The sequence below is a fragment of the Macaca mulatta genome, chromosome 7 (genome assembly GCF_049350105.2).
Source record: "Macaca mulatta isolate MMU2019108-1 chromosome 7, T2T-MMU8v2.0, whole genome shotgun sequence".
NCBI classification, from domain to species: domain Eukaryota; kingdom Metazoa; phylum Chordata; class Mammalia; order Primates; family Cercopithecidae; genus Macaca; species Macaca mulatta.
This window is the reverse complement of record NC_133412.1, coordinates 179,221,581-179,245,308: the sequence shown is the minus strand read 5'-3', so window position 1 is coordinate 179,245,308 and position 23,728 is coordinate 179,221,581. Positions and strand designations below refer to the sequence as shown.

Genomic DNA, 23,728 nt, shown 5'->3' with positions numbered 1-23,728 from the left:
AAAGATCATTCAAGGCTGCTATGAACACCTTTATGCACATAAAGTAGAAAACTTAGAAGAGATGGATAAATTCCTAGAAAAATACAACCCTCCTAGCTTAAATCAGGAAAAATTATATACCCTGAAGAGACCAATAACAAGCTGCAAGATTGAAATGATAATTTTAAAATTACCAACAACAAAGAAAGTCCAGGACCAGATTCACAGTAGAATTCTACCAGACATTCAAAGAAGAATTATTACCAATCCTATTGGTACTATTCCACAAGATAGAGAAAGTGGGAAGCCTCCCTAATTCATTCTATGAAGCCAGCATCACCCTATTACCAAAACCAGGAAAGGACATAACCAAAAACAAAACTACAGACCAATATCCTTGATGAACACAGATGCTAAAATCCTTAACAAAATGCTAGCTAACCAAGTCCAAAAACATATCAAAAAGATAATCCACCATGATCAAGTGGGTTTCATACCAGGGATGCAGGGATGGTTTAACATATGCAAGTCAGTAAATGTGATACACCACATAAATAGAATTAAAAACAAAAATCACATGATCATCTCAATAGATGCAGAAACAGCATTTGACAAAATCCAGCATAGCTTTATGATTAAAACTCTCACCAAAATTGACATACCAAAGGACATACTCAATGTAAAAAAAAGCTATCCATGACAAACCCACAGCCAACATAATTCTGAATGGGGAAAAGTTGAAAGCATTCCCTCTGAGAACTGGAAAAAGACAAGGATGCCCACTGTCACCACTCCTCTTCAACATAGTATTGGACATAGTATTAGAAGTCCTAGACAGAGTAATCAGACAAGGGAAAGAAATAAAGGGCATCCAAATTAATAAAGAGGAAGTCAAACTGTCACTACTGATGATATGATTGTTTACCTGGAAAACCCTAAAGACTCCTCCAGAAAGCTCCTAGGACGGAAAAAAAATTCAGCAAAGTTTCCAGATAGAAAATTAACATACACAAATCAGTAGCTATTCTATACACCAACAGCAATTAAGCAGAGAATCAAATCAAGAACTCAACCCCTTTTACAATAGCTGCAAAAAAAAAGTAGAATAGGGGCGCACCAAAGATGGCCGAATAGGAACAGCTCCAGCCTCCAGCTCCCAGCGTGAGCGACACAGAAGACGGGTGATTTCTGCATTTTCAACTGAGGTACCAGGTTAATCTTACTGTGGCATGTCGGGCAGTTGGTGCTGGACTGTGCGTGCAGCCTGACCAGTGAGAGCTGAAGCAGGGCGAGGCATCACCTCACCTGGGAAGCTCAAGGGGGAAGGAAATTCCTTTTCCTAGCCAAAGAAAATTGAGACACACCACACCTGGAAAATCGGGTAACTCTCACGCTAATACTGTGCTTTACCAAGTGTCTTAGCAAATGGCACACCAGGACATTATATCCCACACCTGGCCTAGAGAGTCCCACGCCCACAGAGCCTCCCTCATTGCTAGCACAGCAGTCTGAGATCTAACTGCAAGGGGGCAGCGAGGCTGGGGAAGGGGTGCCCGCCATTGCTGAGGCTTAAGTAGGTAAACAAAGCTGCCCACAAGCTCGAATTGGGAGGAACCCACCGCAGCTCAAGGAGGCCAGCCTGCCTCTGTAGACTCCTCCTCTGGGGACAAGGTGTAGCTAAAGAAAAAGCAGCAGAAACCTCTGCAGAGGTAAATGCCCCTGTCTGACAGCTTCGAAGAGAGCAGTGAATCTCCCAGCATGGAGGTTGAGATCTGAGAACAGACAGACTGCCTGCTCAAGTGGGTCCCTGACCCCTGAGTAGCCTAACAGGGAGACATCCCCCACTAGATTCTTCCAGAGCAAGAATCAGACATCAACACTCGCTGTTCAGCAATATTCAACCTTCTGCAGCCTCCGCTACTGATACCCAGGCAAACAGGGTCTGGAGTGGAGCTCAAGCAAACTCCAACAGACCTACAGCTGAGGGTCCTGACTGTTAGAAGGAAAACTAACAAACAGAAAGGACACCCACACCAAAACCCCATCAGTATGGGGTGCAATCAAACTAGAACTCAGGACTAAGAAACTCAATCAAAACCGCTCAACTACATGGAAACTGAACAACCTGCTCCTGAATGACTACTGGGTACATAACGAAATGAAGGCAGAAATAAAGATATTCTTTGAAACCAATGAGAACAAAGATACAACATACCAGAATCTCTGGGACACATTTAAAGCAGTGTGTAGAGGGAAATTTATAGCACTAAATGCCCACAAGAGAAAGCAGGAAACATTTAAAATTGACACCCTAACATCACAATTAAAAGAACTAGAGAAGCAAGAGCAAATACATTCAAAAGCTACCAGAAGGCAAGAAATAACTAAGATCAGAGCAGAACTGAAGGAGATAGAGACACAAAAAATCCTCCAAGAAATCAATGAATCCAGGAGCTGGTTTTTTGAAAAGATCAACAAAATTGATAGACTGCTAGCAACACTAATAAAGAAGAAAAGAGAGAAGAATCAAATAGACACAATAAAAAATGATAAAGGGGATATCACCACTGACCCCATAGAAATACAAACTACCATCAGAGAATACTATAAACACCTCTATGCAAATAAACTAGAAAATCTAGAAGAAATGGATAATTTCCTGGACACTTACGATCTCCCAAGACTAAACCAGGAAGAAGTTAAATCCCTGAATAGACCAATAGCAGGCTCTGAAATTGTGGCAATAATTAATAGCCTACAAACCAAAAAAGTCCAGGACCAGACGGATTCACAGCCGAATTCTACCAGAGGTACAGGGAGGAGTTGGTACCATTCCTTCTGAAACTATTCCAATGAATAGAAAAAGAGGGAATCCTCCCTAACTCATTTTACGAGGCCAACATCATCCTGATACCAAAGCCTGACAGAGATACAACAAAAAAAAGAGAATTTTAGACCAATATCCCTGATGAACATCGATGCAAAAATCCTCAATAAAATACTGGCAAACCGCACCCAGCAGCACATCAAAAAGCTTATCCACCATGATCAAGTGGGCTTCATCCCTGGGATGCAAGACTGGTTCAACATACACAAATCAATAAACGTAAACCAGCATATAAACAGAATCAAAGACAAAAACCACATGATTATCTCAATAGATGCAGAAAAGGCCTTTGACAAAATTCAACAGCCCTTCATGCTAAAAACTCTCAATAAATTCGGTATTGATGGAACGTATCTCATAATCATAAGAGCTATTTATGACAAACCCGCAGTCAATATCATACTGAATGGGCAAAAACTGGAAGCATTCCCTTTGAAAACTGGCACAAGACAGGGATGCCCCCTCTCACCACTCCTATGCAACATTGTGTTGGAAGTTCTGGCTAGGGCAAGAGAAAGATAAAGAGAATCAGGCAAGAGAAAGAATCAGGCAAGAGAAAGAAATAAATGGTATTCAATTAGGAAAAGAAGTCGTCAAATTGTTCCTGTTTGCAGATGACATGATTGTATATTTAGAAAATCCAATCATCTCAGCCCCAAATCTCCTTAAGCTGATAAGCAACTTCAGGAGAGTCTCAGGATAAAAAATCAATGTGCAAAAATCACAAGCATTCTTATACACCAATAACAGACAGAGAGCCAAATCATGAATGAACTCCCATTCACAACTGCTTCAAAGAGAATAAAATACCTAGGAATCCAACTTACAAGGGATGTGAAGGACGTCTTCAAAGGGAACTACAAACCACTGATCAGTGAAATAAAAGAGGACACAAACAAATGGAAGAACATATCATGCTCATGGATAGGAAGAATCAATATTGTGAAAATGGCCATACTGCCCAAGGTAATTTATAGATTCAATGCCATCCTCATTAAGCTACCAAAGACTTTCTTCACAAAATTGGAAAAAACTGATTTAAAGTTCATATGGAACTAAAAAAAAGCCTGCATTGCCAAGACAATCCTAAGTCAAAAGAACAAAGCGGGAGGCATCACGCTACCTGACTTCAAACTATACTACAAGGCTACAGTAACCAAAACAGCATGGTACTGGTACCAAAACAGAGATACAGACCAATGGAACAGAACAGAGCCCCAGAAATAATAGCACACATCTGCAGCCGTCTGATCTTTGACAAACCTGACAAAAGCAAGAAATGGGGAAAGGATTCCCTATTTAACAACTGGTGCTGGGAAAATTGGCTAGCCATAAGTAGAAAGCTGAAACTGGATCCTTGGTTTACTCCTTATACGAAAATTAATTCAAGATGGATTAGAGACTTAAATATTAGACCTAAAACCATAAAAACCCTAGAAGAAAACCGAGGTAATACCATTCAGGACATAGGCATGGGCAACGACTTCATGTCTAAAACAGCAAAAGCAATAGCAACAAAAGCCAAAATTGACAAATGGGATCTAATTAAACTGAAGAGCTTCTGCACAGCGAAAGAAACTACCATCAGAGTGAACAGGCAACCTACCGAATGGGAGAACACTTTTGCAATCTACTCATCTGACAAAGGGATAATATCCAGAACCTATAAAGAACTCAAACAAATTTACAAGAAAAAAACAACCCCATCAAAAAGCGAGCAAAGGATATGAACAGACACTTCTCAAAAGAAGACATTCATACAGCCAACAGACACATGAAAAAATGCTCATCATCACTTGCCATCAGAGAAATGCAAATCAAAACCACAATGAGATACCATCTCACACCAGTTAGAATGGCAATCATTAAAAAACCAGGAAAACAACAGGTGCTGGAGAGGATGTGGAGAAATAGGAACACTTTTACACTGTTGGTGGGATGTAAACTAGTTCAACCATTGCGGAAAACAGTGTGGCGATTCCTCAAAGACCTAGAACTAGAAATACCATTTGACCCAGCCATCCCATTAGTGGGGATATACCCAAAGGATTATAAGTCATGCTGCTATAAAGACACATGCACACATATGTTTATTATGGCACTATTCACAATAGCAAAGACTTGGAATCAACCCAAATGTCCATCAGTGACAGACTGGATTTAAAAATTGTGGCACATATACACAATGGAATACTATGTAGTCATAAAAAAGGATGAGTTCGTGTCCTTTGTAGGGACATGGATGCAGCTGGAAACCATCATTCTCAGCAAACTATCACAAGAACAGAAAACCAAACACCGCATGTTCTCACTCATAGGTGGGAATTGAACAAGGAGATCACTTGGACACAGGAAGGGGAACATCACACACTGGGGCCTATTGTGGGGTTGGGGGAGGAGGGAGGGATAGCATAAGGAGATATACCTAATGTAAATGACGAGTTAATGGGTGCAGCACACCAACATGGCACATGTATACATATGTAACAAACCTGCACGTTGTGCACATGCACCCTAGAACTTAAAGTATAATTTTAAAAAAAAGGAAAAAAAATCCCATCAAAAAGTGAGCTAAGGACATGAATAGACAGTTCTCAAAAGAAGATATCAAAAGGCCAACAAATATATGAAACATCACTAATGATTAGGGAAATGCAAATCAAAACCACAGTGCGATACCACCTTAGCCCTGTAAGAATGGCCATAATCAAAAAATCAAAAAACAGTAGATGTTAGTGTGGATGCAGTGATCAGGAAACACTTCTACACTGCTGGTGGGAATGTAAACTAGTACAGCCGCTATGGAAAACAGTTCGGAGATCCCATAAAGAACTAAAAGTAGAACTGCTATTTGATCCTGCAATCCCACTACTGGGTATCTACCCAGAGGAAAAGAAGTCATTATACGAAAAAGATTCTTGCACACTCATGTTTATAGCACCACAATTTGCAGCTGCAAACTTGTGGAACCAACCCAAATGCCCATCAATCAACAAGTGGATAAAGAAACTGTAGTATGTATATATGGTGGAATACTACACGGCCACAAAAAGGAATGAATTAATGGCATCAACAGCGACCTGGATGAGATTGGAGACTATTATTCTAAGTGACGTAACTCAGGAATGGAAAACCAAACATCTTATGTTCTTACTGACATGTGGGAGCTAAGCTATGATGCAAAGGCATAAGAATGATACAACAGACTTTGGGAACTTGGGGGTAAGGGTGAGAGAGGAATGAGGGATAAAAGACTACAAATATGGTGCAGTGTATACTGCTAAGGTGACGGGTGCACCAAAATCTCACAAATCACCACTAAAGAACTTATTCATGTAACCAAATACCACCTGTATTCCAGTGACCTATAGAAAAATAAAAATTAAAAGAATTAAGAAGACAAAAAAATTTTAAAAACAGTAAGTAGAAGGGAGGTATGTGAAGGAAGTTATCGGTATGAGGATGTATTTTTGGTAAGGAAGGTTAAAAAGAAAAGAGAATAATTTTTAAAAAAGAAAGAATCTTGTGTGATAAATTTTTGTCATAAAGTAAAATGACTGCTTACTTGAAAAAAGGAGGTATCAAACAAAGCAGAATGTCTCAACATGTCATAAAATATCTGAGTAAGTCATAATAAGGTTTGCAAATAATGAATTTATGAAAGGAATTTTGCGTGTGATCAAGATGGCTATGATTAGAAGGGAATTATTTATAAGTCTAAAGACTGAGCTTTGCTATTAAAAATACACTAATATAAAACTAAAGATTTGGTTTCCTGTGTTAGAACAACAAGGTTATCTTGAAGTATTGATCTGTTCTTAAAACTACAAGAAGTTTTTATTCTGAATCCTAAAATCTGTTTAACAGACCATTTCTATTGCTTCCTGGGATCCATTTACTTTCCCTAGTTTCAGGTTGGAAATGATGTCCTCTTCATGTAAAATGGGAATTTCATTTCTTGACATAGACTTCTTCCCCTAAAGCTTCTCAGATTTAGATTTCAGAAGTTCAACTTCTGTTGTGTCTCACAGCACATGATTTATAGATCATGTCTATAAATAAGGATTTATAGATCATATCTATAAATACAGATTTATCCATCAGCGCCTTCAGCTCTTCCTCCCCATGAGATGGCCTGGGGTGATAACTCTCTTTTTCAACTTTTTTTATCAACTCCTATCACATTTTTTCTCCCATTAAAACTCGGCTGTCATGGCTTGATGCCGGAATGTTTATCCTGAAAGTCTAGAAAACAAATTTCTCTCCAGTATAATTCCCGTATAATTGAATTGTCCCATGTAACCAGGAAACTTCTCATGCTCTTGCTTTTCCTATGTGTTCCCCTGCTCAGGTACTAGTTATCTTGTTTACATTTCTCTACTAATGGTTCACACTCATAGCCTTGGACATACTCTTTCTCGGCCTAATTAAACTCAGTGTCTTTTTCATCAGGTTTGACTGCCAGTTGATCCACATGGGCTTCCCATGAGGGGACACAATCACACTGCAGGAGGCATTTCTCTAACTTTTGGGTAAGTGGCCTAAAAAAAACAAAGATTTTGTATTTTACTAGTATAATTTTTTGCGTTGTCTTTATGAGGTTTTTGGTTACTTAGGAAACTTGAGCTTTAAAGAAGTTAGGTCCTTTTAATCCATGTAACTTTCTGTATTACTTTTAAAGTCTTTTGATGATCACTGGTTCAACACATGGCCATATTTAATAATGACCTGTGATTCTGCTTTCATCAACCATGTTGATCCTGTTGACATCTTTGGCAGGCTTCCTCAGGATCAAAATTCTAAAGTAAGTCTTTTTTATCTAGAATTGACTTAGGGATTTTACAGGTAGACCCCTGGAAAGCCTCAAATAATTTCTCTCTCATCCCATAGAGAAAATAAATGAACTAGGCTTATTTGGTAAATTATATGGGAAACATTGTCAAATCATAAGTGATATTAGATCTTCTTTCAGTTACATTTATGGGTATGCTATTGACATGATGTTTCAAAAATTATATAAATTCATATAAGTCTATAATGTTATCAGCCATAATTTTGGTTATGGTACATCTTCTTTAAAGCTATATTTGTATGGAGATGTTATTGATGTGAGTACTCTAAAGATTATGTGAAATTTATAAAACCCTGATGGTTCTGATGTGATGCTATCAGTCACAGTCATGATTCTGTTTGTTACCTTAACACGCTATAGTAATTTTTAAAAAGTAAATTTCCTTATCAATTGCTGATTATAATGAATTTTCATCAGCTGTTTCACCATGACTATTTTGTTTTTGTGACCCAGTTATTGTTTAGATTTTTCTCCAAGAGCATTTGCCATCAGCTATTGTCCAAAATGGCTTTTCATGGAAAAGACTCAAACAAGAACTCTTCAATACAGTTTCCTGATAAAAGATCAATGGACTCAATAAAAAATTTTCAGAACTCTATTAAACACACTGAGAAATTCAAAAATCTCTAATCAAGCTCAAGCAGAAAAACTAACTTCATGATATTGAAGAGTTGATGAGGGGAATATTTTCATGAATTTTATTTGAAGCATTGTTGGTTCTTTAGTTAAATGTTTTGTATACCAACCCCTGCTCATGCTGTTGGCGAGCTTATCAATATTGTGGTTTCGAACAGCATCTGTTCATCATTTCAACTCATATCTGTCCCTAAGTGTGGACTTTTATTGCATGTGTTGGCACTGGCAGTCAGCTGTGTGCCTCCTACTCAAGACATCCGAAACTGAAGTGGGGTAGTCAGCTAAGTCAGGCCCCAAAAGTGTCCTCATCCAGATTCCCAGAACCGTGACTCTGAGAACTTACGTGGCAAACGGGACTTTGCAGATGAGATTAAGTGAACGATCTTGAGATGAGGAGAGGAGCCTGGGTTATGTGGGTGGCTCCGAATGTGATCACAGGTGTCATATGAGGGAGGCAGAGGGAGACGTGAGACGAAGGAGAAAGTGCTATGACTCCAAAGCCAGAGGCTCCTGCTGATCCTCCGGCCCCAACCCCACCCCACGGACCATGTGGTCTTTTTAAAATATGAATCTGTCAGGGCAGCCCATTCAAACCCACAGAGACGTTCCCACTGCACCAAGAACAAAGTCAGAACTCTCAGGCCTGACCCACTGCCCTCAGCCAGCCTGGATCCCCAGTGCCAGCAGGCCTGCTCCTGGCCTCAGAGTGTAACAGGCTCCCTCCCACCACCCATCTGCATGGCAGGGGCCTTGCCATCGCCTCCCCTCTGAGAGCACAGACAGCCACAGCTGGCCTCCGTGTGAAAGGATGGATGAACAGTCAGGCCGGGGGAGGGCTCTCAGAGCCTGCTGGCCAACGGAGGGAGCAGCTCAGGCATCTGCCACGAAGCCCCCCAGGTGTGATCACAGTTGCCACCCAGCTGTCCCCAAGGAGGGGACAGCTTGGCTTTTCCCCTGGGCCTTGAATCTGCAGGGAGCCCCATCCACAGGCCCCTGGGAGGCGGGAAGACATCTCGGGCTCCAAAGCCAGTCACCTGTGATTCCCCTGAGGACGGTGAGAACCCAATCTGACGGTGTGGGGCAGATGGTCTGTATTTGAGCTTTGCTTCTCTCTAGCAATCATACCTAGGAAATGCCCTAAAGTGCACGATGCGATGCACTTTGTCCCCAGCAAACTCCCCACCCTGCGCCTGTTTCTAGTGCCGGGGCTGGTCCAGCACAGCCTGTGCACTTGCCCGAATGTCTACAGCCCTGGCCCTCAGCCGCACTGTGTTGTTTTCATGCACCTTCATCCAACAGACTTGCTCCGACAGAGTGATTCAGGGGGCTGCCCTCCAGCGCCACTTCCCCTTTTCATGTTACATAAATGTCCGTTGAGTCCTGACCAACTACAGAAATCTGTCTGCTGGGGGCATGTGACGGCCCCAGGTGGCCCAGGGCCTCGCACAGGAATGTGTTTACAGCGTTCCCATCACTGAAGCCACAGTCATAACTCAGCCTCGTGACATGGGCCAGGGCCCTCGCCCCTGCATGCTCTGCAGCTCACCCGTGTCGCCGCAGCCTCCTGGGCCTGGACGCCACCCTCTGAGGGGGCACTCGGGGCAGAAACATCTGTTTCCAGCTTGTAACAAACAGGACATGTGTGCCTCGCACACCTAAATCAATGCTTGACAAGCCTGGCCTGGTCTTGGGGCGCTCAGCACCAGCTACCTGCCTGGGCCCAGCCGATCTCCTCTCCCTTGGTATTCTGAGGGAAGGGTCTGAGCCCTTTCTGCCCCGCTAGACTTGTGGACAGAGGCCCCCCAAGACCTGGGCAGAAATCAGGCCATAGTCTCCAGCCCCAAAGAGCCTTCCAGAAGCCTGCACCTCTCCTCCCCAGCCGAGGCCCTGATGTCTGTGGCTGTGGCCACAGCCAGATCTGTACTTGCCAAACATGGTTTGGAAAAGACCTCAAAACAGAATGGGGGAAATGAAAGAGAAAAGAGAAAGGATTTCTGCTCTCATTGTAAGGACAAAAAGCAATTAAGGACCAGCACTGATACAGATCAATAATCAGACCAGAAAAAAATATGGCAAAATATCTATATTCTCTTACGGTGAATAAGTGTTTTCTCAGAATGAGGCTAAGGCCAGGAACAGTGAAAAGTAAGACTGATGAATTTGTCCACAGGGAAAAAAATAAAGTGACTCTAAGGACAAAGCCTCCGTAAACAAAGCAAACAACACAGGAAAGAAAGTGACCAAAGTATCTAACATCAGAGAGAGTCTGTATTCACATGAGTTCCAGAGAGACAGAACCCACAGGATGTGGATGTGGATATCGACAGAAATAGGAATCAACACGGACACAGGCTATGGCCACAGGTATGGATAGAGGGAGAGATGCGAGAGAGAGATTTTAAGGAATTGGCTCACACAATTGTGGAGACGAATGTCCAAAATCTGCAGGGCAAACCAGCAGGCTGGAGACCCAGAGAAGAGCTGAGGCTGCTGCTCCCGTCCAAAGTTCAGCCTGCTGGCAGAACTCCCTCCTCCTTGGGGACTGCTGTCTGTTTTCTCTTAAGGCCTCCATCTGCCTGGATAAAACCCACCCACATGATGGATGATGATCTGCCTTACGCCAAGTCCACTGGTTGAAATGGTAATAACATCTAAAAATTACCTGCACTATCTAGACTGCTGCGTGGCCAAATATCTGGGTACTATGGCCTGCCCAAGTTAACACCTAAAATTAACTATCATGGAGTCCAAGTAAATCAATGTAAAAAAAAAAAAAAAAAATGAATGACACAAACTCGACCTTGAAGAAGTTTTCAGTGGAACATGGGGAAGAGTTCACTTTAGCAAGCTGCAGGCACAAACAGCCAATAGAACACATGGAGATTATTAAAAGTCACAAATCGTCAATGGAAAGCAACTTACAATGTGATGTTCATTGAATACCTACTGTGTGCCAGGCAAGAGCTAAGGTGGACACATGCAGTGTGCCTGCATTGCAGCACTAAGATCCTGGCGGGGAATGGATAATACAATTAAAAACAAATCACAAAGAAAACAGAAGAGGAAAAAAAGCAATTAAAAACAAATAAATGCTCCATAAAGGACAACACTGCCACATGAGGGTGTGGCCATCGATGCCAGGCATCCAGAATGTGTCCTTGGGGACATGGACCACTGGGAGGTGCATCCCAGGCAGAAGGAGCAGGAGGGGAAGGGTCCAGGCCAGAAAAGTGCTTGCCAAGTTCAAGAGCAGCGGGAAGGCCAGTGGGCTTGGGAAGGAGTGGGCTGGAAGCACATGCCGGAGGCCAGACTGCACGGGGCCAGACCGGCCCAATTCCAGCCTTGGACTTCACTCTATGGTGATAGGTCCTCGGAGGGACTTGGGGAGGGGTTGTGTGTTTTCCTGGGAGCCACAGGAAAGTGAGTGGCACTGGGCTGAGGAGGGGAGTCACAGGGCCCACAGTATCTATGCAGGAGTCCCAGTGGAAGAGCAGAAAAAATCCAGAAGAATATACAAAAGTATTCAAAAGTAATTCAAAATAACAAAAATCCAAAATATTCAATAATTTAAATGTTATTACTTAAAATAGTACTATAAATAATAAAAAACATATTATTAAATATAATAGATCACTGGCTATAATGCCAATGTACAGAAATTCGTTTTATTTCTATAGAACAGCAACAAACAGAAAATGTGGTTCTTATAAAGATGGCAGATGTCTGCTTCTATTAAGGGCATACAGAGAACTCAGACCAGTTAGCAAATCTGAAAGAAATACTTTAAAAATCTGTCTGAAGGTAATGGAGAGATACCAAAGTGGTGAATAATAGCCACCAAAGTAGCTGTCATTTGCGGCCACTTCCCCCTAAGCCACTCCCCAAAAGCATTTGCTGATTCTGGGATAGTCAGCGAGAAGCTCAGCAGAAATCCTGACAATCTTAGAGCTAGGGAGAAAAAACTCAGAAGCCAGGACTCACCAGGAGAAAGGCACTTGGGAACTCCATGTACTTCGGATTAGAAACCCATAGACTTTCCTCATGGGAACAAAGATGAAGGAAATCATCCCTCACATGAACTGCAACCAGATGCACATCATCCAGGTCCTTAGAAAAGCTCAACCTCTGCCACTGGGTTAAGTTGACCTCAGATTTTGAATTCCACCAGGAACCAGCCAGAAGCATATGAAAATCATCTCTGGAAAATTATAACATCACTTTAGGCTCAATTGCTCAACCCAATCCTTCTGAATACAATATCCAGCACACAATCGCAAAGAACCACACATACAAGGAGATGAAGCAACATGAGGAAGAACAACAAAAACGGAAGATCAACAGGGACTCCAGACCTCAGCTATGGGAATCATCAAATGAAGACTTTCCTAATATTTTTTACTTCGGTAGCTTTGGGGATACAAGTAGTTTTTGGTTACATGGATGAATTATATAGTGGTGAATTCTGAGATTTTAGGGAATCCATCATCCAACTAGTGTACACTATATCCAATATGTAGTTTTTTATTCTTCACCTCCCCCACCCACCCTCATCCTGTAAGAGGCCAGGCAAGGTGGCTCACACTTGTAATCCCAGTACTTCAGGAGGCAGGAGGTTTGGGACCAGCCTGGGCAACATGGCAAGACCCTATCTCTAAAAAAAATGTTTAATAATTACCTGGGCATAGTGATACACATCTGTAGCCCCCACTATCTGAGAGGGTAAGGTGGGATGATCGCTTGAGCCAGAAGTTTGGGGCTACAGGGAGCTGTGATTGAATCACTGCACTCCAGCCTGGGTGACAGAGTGAAGCCCTGTCTCCTGAAAAGAATAAAAATAAGTAATATTTTAAAACTAATAAAATAACAGTGCTACTAGGTTTGAAGAGTTTAAACGCAATCTGAAAATTTCATCATAAATTGAAAACTATAAAACACACATAACAGATCTTTTTTAGTTTAGAATTTTAGAACAGAAGTGTACAATTAAGAGCTCACATGATGGGTTTAAGAGCAGACTTAACACAGCTGAAGAAAGAATTAGTGAACCAGAAGCTGGATCAGAAGAAAATATCTAGAATGAAGGACAGACAAAAACACAAGCATGGAACTGGAGGGTTAAAAGAAGAGAGTGTCCACTGGTAAGGTCTAACATATAGGTAGTTAGAGTCCCAGAAGGAAAAGTGAGAAAGAAAAGAAGAAACATTTTTAAAGAGGCAATTGCAGAAATCTCTCTAAACTTAAGGAAATATCCACCCCATCATTCATATAGAATAAAATACATAGAAAATCTCATCTGGGCCTGGCATGGTGGTTCATGCCTGCAATCTCAGCACTCTGAGAGGCTGAGGCAGGCATATCACTTGAGGACAGGAGCTTCAGACCAACCTGGCCAACATGGTGAAACCCTGTCTCTAGTAAAAATACAAAAATTAGCCTGGCTTGGTGGTGCTCACCTGTAATTCCAGCTGCTTGGGAAGCTAAGCCGGGAGAATCTCTTGAACTCAGGAGGTGGAGGTTGCAGTGAGCCAAGATCACACCCCTGCACTCCAGCCTGGGTGACAGCAAGACGGGAAGGGCAGGGCAGGGCAGGGCAGGGCAGGGCAGGGCAGGGCAGGGAAGGGAAGGGAAGGGAAGGGAAGGGAAGGGAAGGGAACCACATCCATCCATAACATTATAAAACTCTTGAATACTGAAAAAAAAAAAAAAAAAGAGGCTATCTTAAAAGTAGCCAAGGGCAGGGAAGCTCACAGTAGCTTTAAAGGAGGACCAGTGAGGCTGGCAGCTAATGTCATAACAGAAACAAAGAGAATGAGATGCTATCTTTACAATGCTAAAAGAAATACCTGCTAAGCCAGAGAAACTATCTTTTGAAAATAAAGATGACTTTTATTTTTCTCTTCTTTTCTGTTTTCATTCCCTAGGGCTATCCTAAAAAGGACCATAAAGAACAGAAGTATATTCTTGCACAGCTCTGGAAGCTGGAAGTCTAAACTCAAAGTGTCAGAAGGGCTGGGCTCTCTCTAAAGTCTGTAGGGTAGGATCCTTTCTTGCCCCTTCTAGCTTCTTTTTTTAAATTTCTAAAAACAACTGTATTGCTAAGAACCATGATTATTACTTAAAATAGATTTTCAGTTACTGACATAAAATATGTTGCTTTTGAGAACACATGGACACATAGAGGGGAACGACACACACTGGCGCCTATTGGAGGGTGGAGGCCGGGAGGAGGGAGAGGGACGGGAAAAATAACTAAGGGGCACTAGGCTTAATACTTGGGTGATTAAATCATCTGTACGACAGACTCCCATGGCACACGTTTACCTGTGTAACAAACCTGCATATGTAACCCATAACTCAAAATAAAGGGTTTTTAGAAAAATGTTCTTTGTGCCTCTAAAAATGTCTGAATGATCCTATATGCATTTTTTTCTTATTTGCCTCTTATGCACAGCTTATAGATTTAAAAGTACAATGTTGCTTGTTTTGTATGCACCTTGGTGGATCTAATAATTTACAAATAGGACAAAAGCATGCTGATAAAGCCAGCAGTCAATTGCTCCTTCTGACAGCAGGGTCCAAATATACAACAAGCAATGTGTGCAAGTGGAGAGACATAGAGGATTTTTTTTTTTTCTTTTTCTTTTGAGATGGAATTTCTCTCTTGTTGCCCAGGCTGGAGTGCAATGGCCTGATCTCGGCTCACTGCAACCTCCCTCTCCTGGGTTCAAGCGATTCTCCTGCCTCAGCCTCTTGAGTAACTGGGATTACAAGCATGCGCCACCACGCCTGGCTAATTTTGTATGTTTAAAGATGGGGTTTCACCACGTTGGTCAGGCTGGTCTCGAACTCCGGACCACAAGTGATCTGCCCACCTCGGCCTCCCGAAGCGCTGAGATTACAGGTGTGAGCCACCACGCCTTGCACAAAGTTTTAGGTCATCTGTGATTCGCAAATGTCAGGCTTCCAGAAGCTCTGGAACGTGCCAAACAAGGCACTGTGGGGTAGTTTGGCTCCATGTGACCTAAGAGAGGAAAATCCGTTGTCTTTGGGAACATTACACAATTCAGGTAACATATGTGCATATTCTCAAGGCAAATTTAAGGTCCTCATACTCAGTAAATCAACACGAGAGTAGCATTCGCAGATAATATTCAGAGAGACAGAAGCTTCTTCATACCTGACGTGGTGGAAAGACCACTGGATGACCAGACGCTGAGATGGGTGGTTGACAGTCTTGTCTCTGAAATACATGATTTTAGTTTTGAGATTAGATACTTGTTTTTCTCCAGCATCAGTTTTTTTCATCAGTAAAACAATAATAATAATGCTATTGATACCTGACAAAGTGCTAGCAGCCCTCACTCTCAGGGCCTCCTCGGCCTCAACGTCCACTCTGGCGGTGCTTGAGGGGCCCTTCAGCCTGCCGAGGCACCGTGGGAGCCCCTCTCTGGGCTGGCTGAGGCCGGAGCCCCCTCCCTCTGCTTGTCGGGAGGTGTGGAGGGAGAGGAGCACGCGGGAACCGCGGCTGCGCACTGCGCGCTCGCGAGCCAGTGTGAGTTCTGGCGGGCGCGGGCGCGGGCGCGGGCTCGGGCTCGGGCTCGGGCTCGGGCTCCGGCTCGGGCTCGGGCTCGGGCTCCGGCTCGGGCTCGGGCTCCGGCTCGGGCTCGGGCTCGGGCTCCGGCTCGGGCTCGGGCTCCGGCTCGGGCTCGGGCTCGGTGGGCCCCGCACACTGAGCGGCTGGTCGGCACCACCGGCCCAGGGCGGTGAGGGGCTTAGCACCCGGGCCAGCAGCTGCGGAGGTTGTGCTGGGTCCCCCAGCAGTGCCAGTCTGCCAGCGATGCACTCAAATTCTCACCAGGTTTGGCCGCCTCCTGGCGTGGCAGGGCTCGGGACCTAAAGCCCGCCTTGTCTGAACTCCTCCCCCTGCGGTGGACTCCTGCGGCCTGAGCTTCTCCCACGGGTGCCGCCCCCTGCTCTGTGGCGCCTGGTCCTATCCACAGCCCAAGGGCTGAAGAGTGCAGGCGTGGCTCGGTACTGGCGGGCAGCTCTGCCTGCAGCCCTCGTGCAGGACTCACTGTGTGAAAGGGCTCCTGAACTGGGTGGGGAATTGAAGAACTTTTATATCTACCCGGAGGATGGTATATACAGCAATCAGCACTCTGTGTCTAGCTCAGGGTTTGTAAATGCACCAATCAGCACTCTGTGTCTACCTCAAGGATTGTAAATGCACCAATCAGCACTCTGTGTCTAGCTCAAGGATTGTAAATGCACCAATCAGCACTCTGTGTCTAGCTCAAGGTTTGTGAATACACCAATCAGCACTCTGTGTCTAGCTCAGGGTTTGTAAATGCACCAATCAGCACTCTGTGTCTACCTCAAGGATTGTAAATGCACCAATCAGCACTCTGTGTCTAGCTCAAGGATTGTAAATGCACCAATCAGCACTCTGTGTCTAGCTCAAGGTTTGTGAATACACCAATCAGCACTCTGTGTCTAGCTCAAGGTTTGTAAATACACCAATTGGTACTCTGTATCCAGCTAACCTAGTGGAGACTTGCAGGACTAGCAGTCTGACTCTGTGTCTAGCTCAAGGATTGTAAATGCACCAATCAGCACTCTGTGTCTAACTCAAGGTTTGTAAATACACCAATCAGTACTCTGTGTATAGCTCAAAGTTTGTAAATACACCAATTGGTACTCTATATCTAGCTAACTCTGTATCTAGCTAACTAGCTCTCTGTGACTCTGTGTCTAGCTGAAGGATTGTAAACGTACCAATCAGCACTCTGTCAAATCAGGCCAATCAGCTCTCTGCAAAATGGCCCAATCAGCAGGATGTAGGTGGGGCCAGATAAGGGAATAAAAGCAGGCTGCGGGAGCCAGCAGTGGCAACCAGCTGGGGTTGGCTTCCAGGCTGTGGAAGCTTAGTTTTTTTGCTCTTTGTAGTAAATCTTGCTGCTGCTCACTCTTTGGGTCTATTCTAACTTTATGAGCTGTAACACACCCCGTGAAGGTCTGCAGCTTCATTCCTGAAGCCAGTGAGACCACGAATCCACCGGGAAGAACGGACAACTCCAGACGAGTGCTGCCTTTAAAAGTTGTAACACCACAAAAGTCTGCAGCTTCATTCCTGATAGTGAGACCACGAACCCACCAGAAGGAAGAAGCTCCAGACACATCTGAATGTCTGAAGGAACAAACTCCAGACACCCCATCTTCAGGAACTATAACACTCACCTTGAGGGTCCGCGGCTTCATTCTTGAAGTCAGTGAGACCAAGAACCCACCAATTCCTGACAGACTATGACTACACCAACATCATTAGGAAGATCACTTTAAATGGTGTATATAAAAGGCTCTGTCAACTTTAAAGCCAGTACCCAATATACACTCATAGATATCAGCATATTACAGAAAAATAGTATTTCTTTTGTGGTCAAGCATATCTGGATTCTAATCCCAATTCTACTAATTACTCCATTACTTTTTGTGTGCTGTGATAATCAATGTTTTTATCATTAGAATCTTGATAATATTTAGCTTACCATGTTTTTCTGGAAATCATATGAGATAACATGCAAAGGACTTAGTGCAGCACCAAATGTGACTGTTCCAGCTCCTGTGGTTGTCGACTGCCCTGGGCACTCCTGGGCCTGCAGATGCATTGCTCCAGCCTCTGCCTCTGTCTTCACACAGTGTTCTCCCTATATCTGTGTCTCAATGTTTCTCTTCTTATAATGGCACTGACCATAGTGGATCTAGGACCCACTCTACTGTAGAGTGGCCTCATGTTACCTTGATTACATCTGCCAAGTCTCTCTTTCCAAATAAGGCCACATTCTCAAGTTCTGGGTGGACATAAATTTGGGAGTGACTCTATTCAACTCAGTATACTCTCTCTTCCTGAGAAGAGCAGTTTGGACTCAAAGCTGTTCAGTGGGCAGATCAAGGGTTGGGGGGGGGTGTCTGCATGGTGGGGGTGGGAGGAGAGATGCAGGGGCCCAGAGTGGGAAGCCAGTGTGGAGTCCAGGCTCAGAGCACCCACAGGAGCAGGAGTGGGCAGCCTCATGTGGAAAGTCAGATCTTAAGCGGGGTGAGAAGGGTTCCAGATGGGGAGGGAGTGCAGACTAGAATGGAGGGGGAGCCGGAATGGCAGATGGGAAGAGAATACTGGCAGAGAGGGCAGATTGGTCACACAAGGGGATTGGTCAAGTAAGTAAATATACTGAAAAGAGTAGAAAAGAGAGAAGATAGTTCCAAATACCAAAAGGGAGTGATGGTTTGGATCTGTGTCCCCACCCAAATCTCATGTCGAATTGTAATCCCCGGTGTTGGAGGTGGGGCCTGGTGGTAGGTGGTTGGATCATGGGGGCAGGTTCTCTTGAATGGTTTAGCACAATCCCCCTAGTGCTGTTTTCCTTAGAGTCCTCCTGAGATCTGGCTGTTTAGAAGCACGTGGCACCTCCCTGGTCTCTTTTTCTCCTACTCTGGGCATGTAAGATATGCCTGCTTCCCTTCACCTTCAACCATCATTTTAAGTTGCCTCAGGCCTCCCCAGAAGCCAGGCAGAAGCTACTATGCTTCCTGGATAGCTTGCAGAACCGTGAGTCAATTAAACCTCTTTTCTTTATAAATTACCCAGTCTCAGGTATTTATTTATAGCAGTTCAAGAACAGACTACAGAGAGAAACTGGCATGAATCCTATGGTACTGGAATGGAATTTGATCCAGTTTGAATACATGGTTTCTAACATAAATAGCCATTATACAGGAGCTGTCCTGATTTGTAGAAAACACACTAAAATATTTATGAAGGAGGAGGTGGCAGGTCAGAAAAATACTCTCTTGAATGATTCAGATAAAAATTCTTTGTACTTTTCTTGCAACTTCCAATTTTTGGCTGAAGCTAAAGAAATATTTTCAGACAAAACAGAACATTTGTTGCCAGAGGACACACACTAAAGGAACTACTTAAAGATAGGCTTAAGAAAGAAGGAAAATGACCCCAGAGGAAACCTCAGAGATGAAAAAAAGAATTGAAGAGTGTAAAGTACACAGGTGAGTACATTTTAAGAGTTATTAACTAATAACAATGATGAGGTGATGTCTAGTGAGGATAGAAAATTAAAACAATTTAGATACATAGCAATAACATACAAGTAATGAAGGGCTAATAACACTGCATCATCTTATCTGAAAAGAAGATCAAAGAATTCGTGACAAATTTTTTTATAAATTAAACTAATAGAAAAAAAATGCAACTGTAAGAAACTCCATCCAAAGGGAGGCAAGAAAAAAGGGATAAAGAAGACGAACAAGAACAGCATTATCTCACTTATTTGTGGAAACTAAAAAAAGCTGAGCTCATAGAAGTAGAGAATAGAATGGTGGTTACCAGAGGCTAGGGGTGGAGAGGGAGGGAATGGAGCATGGTTAGTCAAAGGGTACAAAGTCTCAGATACACAGGAGGAATAAGTTCTGAGATCTATTGCATGACAGAGTGACTATACTCAATAATAATGTATATTTTGAGATAACTGAGAGAGTAAATTGAAAGGGTCTCTCCACAAAAAATAAGTAAATGAGGTAACAGATACATTAATTAGCTTTATTCAATCATTCCACATTGTTTACATGTACCAAAATATTGTGGCCCGGTGCGGGGGCTCACGCCTGTAATCCCAGCACTTTTGGAGGCCAAAGTAGGTGGATCACTTGAGGTCAGGAATTCAAGACTAGCCTGGCCAACATGGTGAAACCTAGTCTCCACTAAAAATACAAAAATCAGCTGGGCGTGGTGGTACATGCCTGTAATCCAAGCTACTTGGGAGGCTGAGGCAGGAGAATCACTTGAACCCGGGAGGCAGAGGTTGTAGTGAGCTGAGATGATGCCACTGCACTCTAGGCTGGGCAACAGAGCCAGACTCTGTCTCAAAGAAACAAACAAACAAAAACATTGCATTGAACTCCATAAATATATCTAATTATGATTTGTCAATTGAAAATTATATTAATTTTAAAACCACATGGCTAGACGGGAGATTTAGGCTCAAATATATCAGTATTTACATTAAATGTAAATGGTCTGGGAGTAATGTCACTGAAAATGGCAGCTCCAAAAACGTGTCCCTTCACAAAAACAACAATTAAGCTGGCAAAAAACTGACAGAATTCATTTTTTCATAACTCTAGAATATAACCAAAAATTTAAATCAAAGGATGCTTAATGAAGAAAGAAACTGCTAAATTTGGGTAAAAGAGAATTGTAGAATTTTCTTACCTGCCTATAAACCCCTCATTTCCCAGCTCAGAAGCAGCCAGGGCAACAGCAGCTCATCTTCCCAGTGTGGTTTGCTGGTGCCAGAGGGAGTAAAAAAGCTGTTGTCATCAAAGAATTGTGCTTGCGAATCTCGACCTATCTGACAGCTCTCTGAGGGATCAGCTCAGGAGCTTGCCTTTGTTTTGCTCACCCTGCCCCTGCCCTCCCTCCCCCGTGTCCTACCCCTAACAAACACATACACAGAATTCTCTGCAGGATCGAACAGCCTCCTGGGCAGCATACATGGAAAGTATTTAAAGGCATTTACTTGTCACAACCATCTAGGTCAACAGATAATAGAAGGGGAAAACAGTAGACAGGCTCAAACACCTAGGAAGAAAAAGGCTAAGGAAGGAAACATGTGGGGAAATGAGAACTTTAAAAAACTCCCACACATACTAAGGAATTCAAACAGCCACATGTATTTCTAAATGTATGCTCAGATGAGACCTGAGAACACCCTAAGCTTTCACCTCTGGCTGATGGTTAGGCTTCACGTGAGCAGGAAGTAAAAGCTAAGGCAGAGTTGTAAATGACCTGGCTAAGTGTTGCAGCAGTGCTCTAAGTAACCCAGAGCCAGCCTGCAAAGAACAGGAGTGTCTTTTCTCTCTTTCTCTCTTTCTCTCTTTCTTTCTTTTGGCTTAAGGAATTTAAGAAAGTCTGTCAAAACACTAGCTGACCACTAAACTAACATAACAAAGATTTCTGTGGCCACATATGACAAAGGTCTTTACAAAAGTCTTTACAAAAGTAGTTTAGAAAAGTCACTAAACAACTATAACACATAACGAGCAGCAACAACAAACCCTAGGGAGAAGAACTTAGTCTCCCATATTATAATATTTATTCAAATTTTCCAATTTTTAACAAAGAAGTATGAGACACACAGAAAAGCAAGAAGTATGACCCTTTCACAGGAAAAGGTAAATTAACAGAAACTTTCCCTAAGGAAGCCCAGACTGCGGATTTACTAGACAAAGACTTAAATCAACTGTCTTAAATATTCTCAAAGAGCTAAAGGAAACCAGGAGAACAATGCCTCAGAACTAGAGAATATCAATAAAGAGATAGAAATTATAAAATAGGGCCAAATAGAATTCTTGAAATGCAAAGTACTGTAACTAAAATGAAAACTTCACCACAGGATCAAGATGAAACTTGAGCAGGTAGAATAATCAGTGAACTTGAAGGTAAGTCAATTAAAATTCTTCTGACTAAACAGCAGAAAAAAGGATAAGGAAAATGAGCTTAATTTGAACAATATGATCAATAAATTCGATCTACTAGGCATATACAGATCTTAGAAAGAGCAGCTACAGAATGCACCTTCATTTCAAGGTGGAATATTCACAATTTATACCATTTATGACCACAAAGGAAGACTTAACACATTTTGAAAGACTAAAAGTATTTAGTGATGATGTGACCACAGTGCTAAGTCAGAAATAAATGGCAAAGAGGTAAGTTAAAATACACATATGTTTGGAAAGTAAGATATAAACTACTAAATAATCCTGAAGCTAAAGGAGAAATCATAATGGAAATGTTAAAATTAAAATAAGTTTAAAATATTTTTAACTGAATGATAACGGAAATATTACATATGAAAACATGGTGAGATGCAGCCTAAATAGTGCTTAGAGGAAAACTGATAGCCTTAAAAGCATATATTATGAAAGATAAAAGCCTGAAAGTTGATGAACTGAAAATTCATCTCAAGAAGTTAAAAAAGAATGTAAAACCAACTGAAAATAGAAAGAAAGAGATCATTAAAATAATATAAGAAAATGACTAAACTGAGGATAATAAAGCAAAGAAATGATCCACCAAGGGAATTAATAAAACTGGTAAACCCCTGATAACACTTGTTGGGGAAGAAAAGAAAAAAAGCAAATAACTAATGTCAGAAATAAAAAGTGACATCACACACATCCTACAGATGTTTAAATGTAACAAAGAATATTTGGGAAAGCTTTAAGGCACTAAGTGTGAATAATTGGATGAACTCTAAGTGAATAAATATAAGTATTTAAAAAGTTTAATCTACAATTTATAACCTTACCCCAGAGAAAACTGTGAACCAGACATGATTTTTAAGGGATTTCTGATAATTATTTAGGGAAATATCAACATTCTTAGACAAACTCTTCCAGGGAGCTGAAGAAGAGTCCATGCCCTGAAAGCCACTGTATAAAGCCATTGTAATCTGAGTGTGACCTCTGTTTTCCATTGGGACTGCCACTGATAAAGTAATTCATCACAGAAATGACCTCAGGAAACTGACTTTCAAAACGGGCTTCTGGAAAGTTGTCTCACATATTTGAGGACCACAGGCGTAATTGATTGCCTGCAGGAAATGGGGTGGCCATCCATGACACATGGTGGCACCATGATGTCTCAGACAGTCCCTGACAGGAGTGCAGGCAAAGTACAAGGAGAGAAAAAGGCATGGGCAGGTCAAGGTGCAGTGGCACTTTGTTGTCATGGCAACAAGAGGGATGCTAAAGATTATGGAGTCACCAACTTTTTCTCATGACCATACAGAGTGTACACAGGAGAAAAGAAGCAGTGAAAGCTATGAACATAGCAAAAAGAATACATACAGAGAGCCATGGAAGCTTGAAGGAGTCCCTTACTTCCTGGTCATGACAGAGATAGAGCTGAGACCCAGCCAATTCACTGCAGATGAAAGTCTCAGAAATTGTGGGGCTACAACATGCAAAGGTTTATCATCATCCCACATAACACCAAACAGTAGGCCCTAACTGCAATCTTGTTAGACATGTATCCAATTTCAGAATTGTGTTCCAAGAATCTGCTTCCCAGGACCACTTTTGTCTGTGTTGGGGATCCCCAGAAGCTGATTTTGAGAGAATATTTTAAGTGTACAGTTTGCTTGAGAGGTGATGCCAGGAAACAATGGTGGAAGAGTTGGGGATGAAAGGAAGCCAATAAAAAGTGCACTAATAAGCATGTTACCATGGAAATAACTGTAGCTGAAACTTACCAGGGGCCTCAGGAAGCCAGTGTCAAACAAACACCTTCCCAGTACTTC

The 23,728-nt window shown here is 42.5% G+C and overlaps 2 long non-coding RNA genes and 1 gene segment (V, D, J or C); 2 read left to right on the top strand and 1 right to left on the bottom strand.

Annotated features, from left to right (window-relative positions):
- The window catches only part of LOC144330500 (uncharacterized), a 108,204-nt gene that overhangs the window by 22,040 nt on the left and 62,436 nt on the right, over positions 1 to 23,728 (bottom strand). The window contains exons 2-6 of one of the 2 annotated variants that reach the window (XR_013396755.1): positions 15,532 to 15,594; positions 15,139 to 15,375; positions 13,808 to 13,905; positions 13,030 to 13,173; positions 12,336 to 12,552 (exon numbers count right to left, since the gene is read on the bottom strand). This is a non-coding gene — a long non-coding RNA (uncharacterized LOC144330500). The remainder of the gene's footprint in view (positions 1 to 12,335; positions 12,553 to 13,029; positions 13,174 to 13,807; positions 13,906 to 15,138; positions 15,376 to 15,531; positions 15,595 to 23,728) is intronic. The other variant, XR_013396756.1, reaches the window with a different exon arrangement.
- Positions 1 to 23,728, top strand: part of LOC710905 (immunoglobulin heavy constant gamma 1-like) — a 287,235-nt gene that overhangs the window by 224,341 nt on the left and 39,166 nt on the right.
- LOC144330510 (uncharacterized) lies at positions 2,138 to 14,734 on the top strand. Its single transcript, XR_013396771.1, has 2 exons — positions 2,138 to 7,398; positions 8,172 to 14,734. It is a non-coding gene; the product is annotated as an uncharacterized LOC144330510 (long non-coding RNA).